General features: G+C 35.4%; 1 pseudogene; it reads right to left on the bottom strand.

The window, feature by feature from the left end:
• Positions 1-2710: 2710 nt before the first annotated feature.
• On the bottom strand, positions 2711-4251 carry LOC132043100 (NAC domain-containing protein 2-like; annotated as a pseudogene).
• Between the last annotated feature and the right edge of the window lie 5232 nt (positions 4252-9483).

Genomic DNA, 9483 nt, shown 5'->3' on the forward strand with positions numbered 1-9483 from the left:
CATCACGTGTACTTACACGCGTTTTTGACCCAACTATCGCTCCCAAACACACATACAAATATACACCAATTTTTTTAATTTTTCTTTTTTGAAATAATAACTTACAAATTTTTGGGCATCGAGGGTCGCAATCCAGGATCCTACCCCGGGGCCAGCTCAAAGCCCAAAATTATCCAACAGAACCCTCAACCCACCAAATTTTCTCCATCGCTAATCGGGCCGCCTTGGCCCGCAGGCTAACCACGCAACGGCCGCTTCCTGGCCCGTAGGCTAACCAGGCTCAATAGACCCTACGGGTCTAGTGAAAACGACATATACACCATAATTTTGGAAGGATTTAAACCATCACAAATAATTATCTTGGTCATCTAGCTCACAAAAAAATACGTACGCTCGATATGTATGCGTACTTTATACTAAATATACATATATTATTCATATAATATACATACATATACATATCTATACACAACATTTATACCGAATGTATAGGTAGTGTATACTTCGGCACATGTTGATAAACTAATTGGCCGAATGACACATTTACGTGAGTTTCCTTTATGAAAAGCCTTCTAAGAAATTAACTTAATAAATGATTGTCCCTCACTCTTTTGAAAATTCTAGGTTGGGTCTCACCAGATTAATCACCAGGAAGATATTGAAAATTTAAAGAGAAAATAAATAAATAATTTGATATTTAACTATATAATTTGAATGTATGTCAATGAATTCACAGGGGGATCTTTATCCACACATTTAATATAGGAGTTTTTATCTAGGTAATCTTGGCAATATGAATTAGCCAGAAAAAAGGAAAATAAATTAGAGACTAAACTAATACTTCTTAATCAAGCATGGGACATTATTATTTTCAATGGCCTAAAAAGCGATGATGTTTTCTATACTGCTCACACTCTCTTTCCTTCTTACTACCCTAAAGAACGACACATTTCTATATTAAGGAATAATTCGACTTTAAATTTCTTTACCCTTTAAACGAAACGATTTCTACCACACAAATTTTTATTATTTATTGTTAATTTAAAGTTTTAAAAGTCTTCTTTTTATTCGTTGAACTTCAGATCAACAAACACCCACATATAAACAACGGAGGGAGCATTTAATTATAATGTAACTTTAGATTTCATTATATCATTAATGAGATAAATTTTATCCATATAAACTTATTTTAAACCACATATTTTTTTCAAAATTTTTTATTCATACGCTCCGGTAATCAAATCAAATATTATATGTAATTGGGAAGAAAGGTATGATACTAAGGAATTAATAGTCCAAAAATATCAATGTCAGACAGATGGATATTCTTTTTATTAATCTTTCTGAGAAGCCATGCATGCACCACGCTCCTTTGGCCACTCACCATGGCCATCACCTTCATTCTTTGTTCAAACGTCCACCTTTTTCCAATCACCTTTCACATTTATGCTTTTGTCATGCACACTTTTTATTGTGATAATGATGGGTGCATTTCGATTATTTACTTGTCAATTTTCATCAATTAACGTAGTATCGATTATCTCAAATATTTTCTCTTGTTGAAGTTTAAATCCTTGTTTCTTTTAATTTTGTCCCAATTCATTGATGGGTAGACTAGACCCATATTCTTTTCTCTCTTTTTTTTTTTTTTCCGGTGAAAGAAAAAAATAAGTTTTTTGTTTTTCGCATCTTCTTGAAACAATTACTTTCCTTTCGCTTTTAATTTACGCGACACCGTCAATTTTTTATACCATAATTTTTTGATATGCCTTCTAAATATAATTAATTGTCAATTACTGTGAGTTATATAGATTTACTTAACTTTCAAATATATAAATTTTATTTCAAAAAACATAAAATTTCCTTGTCTAAAATTCAAGGTCAATTAAAATATTTGATTTTAAAAATCCGAATGACGCCACATAAATTGTGATTTGAGTGGTTGATACGACAAGAGATTGAGGATTAACTGCCATTTTTAAATTATTATCGTTATTATTATAGTAATTGTTATGTTTGAAGATGTCATTATCCGTCTTCTGTCTGGAGTTTATCCCAGCAAACAAAGGTTCATCTATTAGTTCGTTAATATTTCAATACGGATTTACATTGAAAGACCATTGGCTTCATATGAACAACAACTGTTTGCAAACTTATCTTGAATTAGGTAGTCTAATGAAGTACTTCCCTCTTCTACCAATTATCAATTAAAAGTTAAAAGTTCAAAGGAAGAAAAAAGTAAAGAATATATTAATTCGGAGTAGAGTCAACATTCAAGCCTCATCTACCCACCAAATTGACATTTTCTTTGCTACATATAGAAATGAAAGGTAGACCATTGTAAAATATTAGTATTGCAATTTCAGAAGCAATATATATCGTTAATTGCCAAACACGTTCTGGAAAATAAAACTTTATAATAATACAACAATCTTTGATTTATCTCTTCTCCTTTTTTTTTTTTTTTTTTTGGGGGGGTATGGACATTGCTTGCAAATGGTACCAATCACACAAGATCAGATATTTCCCTTGACCTTTAAATTACATCCATATGTTACAATTGTTGATACATAATAGTAGCCCGCGACCCAACTTGTTTTGAATTGAGGTATAATAATAATAATTGTTGTTGAAATATTCTGCCGCCTTCATTTATTGTCACTGAAATTGGAAGGCTGGATTCACAAAATTGGCTGGTTCAAGAAGCTATTAGGATTATTTTGGTGTATACTTCCCTAATGAAATTTCTCCATGGCTTGAGGCACATGTCCATTAACATTGGTCATTAATGTATTTTGGCTTACACCATTGTATGAATTGTCATCAAATAGTTGTGAAATTGACCCAAAATAATCTATTTCTAATGAAATGGGGATAGTGAACAAGTCCTTGCAGTTTCAATGTTTGTTGTCCACTAGCAGCCACAACTTCAACTGATTAACAGTACTCATTATTTCAGGCTGTTGTGTGTCTTCTTCAACTTTCATCATCTCCATAGCTCTTCCAAATTCTTCTTCTTATAAATTCTACAAAGTACCCAATCATCCAACTGAAAAACCATGAAAAAAAGTAAACATTAATTTGTTCAAGAAAAATCCCGAGTAGTAGAAAGAGTCAACTTATATTCACGGTTAGTGTAACGAAATTTTTACGTGCCATAAAAAGTTACAGGTTACTTAGCTTGTCATATTTTGCAGTGTTAATAATCTATTAATATGGATAGTTATCTGTAATTACCTTAAAATAATATGATAATGTATGAAATGATTACAACTTTCAGCATACATAAGTTAAATTATATTCTCTTATCTCAATTTATGTGAATTTGTTTTTAAATTTAATAATATTTAGAGAAAATAAAGATTTAAACTTGTGATCTAAAATAAATCATAAAAGTTTTCCTGTTCTTACAAATTATCTCATTAAAGAAACGAGATATTTAAGTTAAATTCTACATCAAGATAAAATATGTCCTATTCTTTTTAAAACCCGATTAAAAAAGAGTGTCCCCAAATGAAAGCTTAGATAGCCGTAGAAAGCAATATTAAGAGTTCAAGTGATCTAACCCTCATGGAGCCATTTGGCCTAGTTGGTTGAGACCTCGATTCACTCAATCGATATTCATGCATAATTAATCAGTCTTGATACCCTTAGGGGCCTTCCTTTATAAAACACAAGTGCCTTTTTAATACAACATATTTTGATCCACTATAGATTGCTTTATCTGTGCCAGTAGCCTTCCAATAACCTGATACAGCTGCTCTATTTGGCCTAACACCATTTGGATACTTCCTATCACGAGGGGTAAAGAAGTACCATTCCTTTTCTCCAAATTCAGCTTTCTCTGCATGATCAATATTTCAAGAAAATCAATTCAAGATCCATCAATTTAAATTTAATAATGCTTTGGATTAAACGCGATTAGATAAGCATTTATACTAACCAGGCAATTCCCAGGGATCGAACTTGTAGACATCAACTTCAGGGATGATTGAAACGGGACAAGGTTTCGAGTTGGCTTGATTTCGAAGATAATACATGATTAACTCCTCATCAGTAGGATGAAATCTAAATCCAGGAGGAAGGTGCTCGAGACTATTTTTGCCAACCATTTTTTTTTAAAAAAATTACTTTCAAAAAATGGTCAAGGAAAGAAAATAGAAGGGACAAATATTTTTATATAGTATGAAGTGTGTTGAATATGAAAAATAAAGTTTTTTCAAATTCTTTTTGGTAAACTAAGAAAGGTATGGAAAAGTGAGTTCGTGTAGGGGGGAGAGGGAATTGGATTCTATGTAAGAGGAAATATTGAGAAGTGAGAGCGTTTGAAATGTTTGAAAGGAGAAGGTTGGCCAATTTATTCTTGAGGGTTTTTTGTCTCGTTGCTAATTTGATTACATCATATATGGGGTTCGATAATTGGTTGTTTTTGCCTTATCATTCCTCGTATTACGAGTGTTGCAATATACTTCAAGGTTAGGTATATTACTTTATTTCCTATATATTTCTTCCTCCAATGGATAACATATCTATGAGCATCGATGAGAGGGTTTGTGTGGTGTGGGGGTGGGGGCTGGGGGTGGTGGGGGCTTATTCTTATTTTTTTCTTGTTTGTGCTACTTTAACAAACTTTCATTCAATGGCTAGCTTTTTCCAATTTTGAGTCCAAATATAAAATAAATAAGTAAAATTCCTTGCGAGAAATTGCCTCCCTCTAAGGTAGGGGCACAGGGTAAGGTCTGCAGCGTCACCCTCCCTGCACCGGCCGCGTTTGGCCAGATTCTTGGGTATGTTGTTGTCCTTGCAAGAAATTATAGTCATGATCATACGTTCAAGAGTGTGATCTAGTGCCAGTAACACGCGCGAATGAAAATCATGCCAGATTAAGGTTCAATCTAAAAAAAGATTTTTTTTTTTTGTTTCCCATCCGTACCGTATTGGGCCCGACAAATCCCATCATGCGGGGTAGTTCCACGGTTGGAGAAAGCGCTCACTGTGATGGTGACTCCGTACCAGAGGGGGCTTGAACTCATACCTTGATTGAAATAGACACTACTACAACACCACAACCCTGACCACTTGACTGGTATTTATGATTTTGTTCTATGTGTCTAACATCTTGTTGAGTAATATTACTAGATATTTGTGTTAGTAGGAGATGACATGCGGCGGCGGTAGAGTGTACCTTTCGATTGTGGTTGACTTTAATAGTATATGATTTGGTTTAAACTTTGTATTTGGCTTAAAAATTCATTGAATATGTACAAAATATTAATTTAGAACCTAGTAATTACTTAAAAAGATTAGAATCCACGGAACCTATAAGCTTCAAATCTTTGCTCAGCATTTGGAGATGAAGGGGTGGATTTAAAAGGGAAGAGGGAGGGGGGGGGGTGTGCCAACACCCTTGACAAAAATATTACGTAAGATATATATAGAATAGATTTTAAATGTGTTTATGTACATATACGTTTTGAATAACCTAAACAAAGGTTAGGCTGTTGATTGGTGTTGATTTTCTCTCAGCGTCCATGGTTTGATTCCTAGGGATAGTAATTTTGTTATGTTTGTTTGTTGCTTTTTTTTTAACGCGAGTTGAAAATTCAAGATCCGTCTTTCTGCAGTAGCCAATAGAATAATCGAATTGTCTTAAATTGACTCGACTCCATTAATAAAACAAATTATATATGGTCCAGATCCAGTAATTACGGTTGAAGATTCAGGTGTATGAGGACAATTAATGATTTTAGAGAATTTTGGACTTTTTGATGTTATAAAGTTTTGACATTTTCTCCAATTTAATATCTCTGATAGATGAATGTAACTGCGTAAGGTAATAGCTAGGAGAATCATTTGAGTTGTTGCGTGGCCAAATTAGAGCTCCACTACATCTTTTCTCTTTTGTTCCTTTCAAAAAAGAGAAAAAAGAGTCTTGAATAAATGCAAGCACTTTTTTTTTTCATTCCACGATGATGTGATGAAAATTATACGCACTTGGCGAGTAGAGATTCATTGTATATAGTAAAGAAGTGACTTGAAAGCAATGTCTATACGTGATATATGAGTACTGCTTGTCGTATATCTTACCAATTTACTTGCTTTTTCTTTCATATTTTAAAAAATAAAAAATACATAATCACGAAAAAGTTAACTTAGTTTTGTACATGGAAAGATTATGGATATACACTCTTTCTTAATAAACAAATCCAAGAAGATAACTTTTTCCAAATTTTGTGGGTGAATAGATAATACAAACGTTTTGAATTGGACCAACTCATGCCCTCAATGCAATATATCATTTTTAGGATGGCTGAAAATCATTTACACCCTCAACTTTGTGTTAGGATTTAAATCCCAAATCCGACCTTTGTAAGGAGGTTCCCAGGAAAGATTGGAGGTCACAAATTTTAACCACTTAAATACCAACCTCCTCTGTACGCGAGAACCTACTTACGCCGTGATGTAAAGCGAAGAATAAATATTGCGGATTTATAGTGGGTTCACCCTCGATGTGAGCTACGTCCGTTAGCCGCTGTTAGATCTTATTAAAGAAGAAATATTACAAGTGTTTACAACACTCAACCTCACAACCCCAATCCCAATTACACTCGTTAAATTTTACCACGTAAAATTCTCTCGGCACCTTCTCTTACTTAGGCCTTTCACCAAGAGTATTTCTTGCCAGATTTTCTCTCTTTAGGATGTGTTGTCTTCTTCAATATTTGGTGTATATAGAAATGAGAAAGCTTCCCTATTTATAGGTGTGAGATGAACCTATTGATGCCGTTGGTGACTCGGCAATGAAAACTACTTTGCCAAATACAAGGAAGATGTTTCTTCCTTAAAACAAAGCGAATATGTTTTTCTTCTCAAAACAAGGAAAATGTTTTCTTCCTTGTTTTCTTCCTTAAAATGAGGAGATGTTTCCCTTCCTCAAATTATGGGATGGACCAAAAATCTCCCAGCTTGAAGGCTAATTTTAATTTGCCTTCACCTTTCGATCGATGCGGCGAGCTCTTTCCTAGTTTCATACTTCGTGCTAACCAGCCGGAAGTTGAACCGGCTTCGGTTATCTATCGTCATTGCCTTTATCAGCATCAACATAACCTTGCAATCCTGTTTCTGATTTTTTCGAAAATACAGAGCTGGAACTGAGTCCTTTCGGATATCTGAATATCCCGGACCTCCCGGTTGTTGCTTTTCCGGATTGCTCGTAAACCGGCGACAACTCCCGCATGCGGCAATGTCCGGTATCTTGTCCATCTGCTTCTTCTCATCCTCTATTGTCGGCAGTATCAGATCCTTTGACAACCGAAAGTCTCCGACGAAGAGTCTTTGCCGACCGGCGGCATCACGCATGTTGAACTTTTTGATAACTTCCTCACATATTCTTCTTGTAGAAGCGTTTGATACCTCTTCGTTGGAAATCCGCTTTCTGTCGTTTTCTTATAATGCCTTCTTCCGTTGGGTTCTTCCTTTATCCGATAAACCCATTTGTTTTGCAATACCTCTCTTATCCTTTGGCGATTCGGCTAATTCACGTATGATTTGCCGATAGGGAGTCCATCTCATCTTTCATTGCGGCTCCACTTAGTCGATTCATCGACTTGCATTGCTTCTTCATAACATTCCGGCCACCCCCTATCGGTGAGTAGAATGTAGTTGAGGATGGAGAGTACTGTGAATCGGCTTCACGATCGGGATGATCTACGGTTCTTTGATTGGCCTCTCGCTTATTTGTTTCGAATCCGCACTTTCATCAGCACCTTCTCGGATTGTTTGTTCCTCTGCCTTGGCTGTACCTGGTTGCGGCTCAGGTGTTGGGAAGTCCCTCAAATCGACTATTTTCGATTCCTTGTCCTGACATTCTGAATTATTTTGCAACTTGTCTTTGTACAGTACTTCTTCGTTGAAGACAACATTCCTGCTTCGGATGATCTTCCGATTTTGTTCATCCCAAAATCGGTAACCAAGCTCGGTGTCACCATAGCCAATAAAGTAACACTTCTTTGATTTTGGGTCAAGCTTGCTTCTACCGTATCATCATTATGAACATATGATAAAGCCGAATACTTTCGAAATGAAAAGATTTACCTTTGCCACTCCGGACTTCACGGGTCCCCAATCCAAAGGGAGCGCGGTCTCGGTTAATTAAGAAGGCCGCGGTATTGGGTGATCCGCGGTAATGTCTTGGGCGATCTGAGTGTATTCTCATACGCCCCGAAAGACGCTCGTTCAACGTTCGGTTCATTCTTTCGGCTACTCCATTTTGTTGCGGCGTTCCGGGAATAGTCTTCATCATCTTGATTCCATTATCGGCACAATCTGGTTTGAAATCACCATCAATGTATTCTCCGCCGTCGCTCGGACCCTCAAACACTTCGACTTCGAGGTTTGTTTCATTCTCGACCATGGCTTTCCATGCTTTTGAATACACTAAACACATCGGATTTATTTTTCATAAAATAAACCCACACCTTCCTCGTTGAATCATCGATGAAGGTCACGTAGTAGTGTGATCCTCCAAGAGAGGCCAGTGGTAGGTCCTCACACGTACGTGTGCACCAATTCAGACTTTTCGACCTTCAACTCCTCGCTCGCATTTGAGAAGCTTACTCGCTTTTTTGTTTTCCGAGAATGCGCCTCTCACGTATGAAGGTCCACCGTTCTTGACTCCCGAATTAAGCCATTTGTCACCTGTGACTTCATCCCCTTGCTGATATGTCACCGACAATGCCACAATCTGTCTTCTTTGTGTTGTCAACCACGATGAACTTAGTTGTTATACCCCATTTTTGACCGGGTTGAGCTCGGAGTACAACATATTGGAGATTCCTATATTGCTTTGTTTTAGTCGCCACTAATCGATTTTAAGGTGAATTTAGGGCACCTAATTATTAACTAAGGTAAAACTAACTAAACCTCCGTTAATAGGTTTAAGCAACGATTGTGATTCTAGGTAAGGGTTCTATATTATCCTAAGGGAAGGGGTTAGGCATCCTTTAGAATCCGTTAACTACGGTTATCCCACAAACTTAGGTTAATTAATTAAGGCTAAAGATGCGAATGCAGTGTTTGAATTTTAAGAAAACGACTAACAATATTGCTAAGATTTTAACGAAAAATGTGATGATATTGTGTAAAATAAAATTTACAGAAAAATAACAATTTGCATAAAAGATGAGTTTAAATGCTATTCTAAAATAAGACTTATAAAAGCTGCTTAGATCTTAAATGAGAGATTAATGATGCTATTTAAGATAATGCTCGTAAAAATATAATAACTTGCATAAAAAAAGATTTTAAATGCTGTTTAAAATAAAGCTTATAAATGTTGCTATTGCTTCAAAGGGAAGTATAATAATGCTAAAACAAGATTTGCAAAATATAATAATTTATATATAAGCGGAAGAAAAATGCGAGTTTATGCGTATTTTTAATAAATATTTGAAAGAACTCCAATGATGAGATATTAATTGATTT

Source organism: Lycium ferocissimum, unplaced genomic scaffold, assembly GCF_029784015.1.
Source record: "Lycium ferocissimum isolate CSIRO_LF1 unplaced genomic scaffold, AGI_CSIRO_Lferr_CH_V1 ctg21024, whole genome shotgun sequence".
Taxonomy (NCBI): domain Eukaryota; kingdom Viridiplantae; phylum Streptophyta; class Magnoliopsida; order Solanales; family Solanaceae; genus Lycium; species Lycium ferocissimum.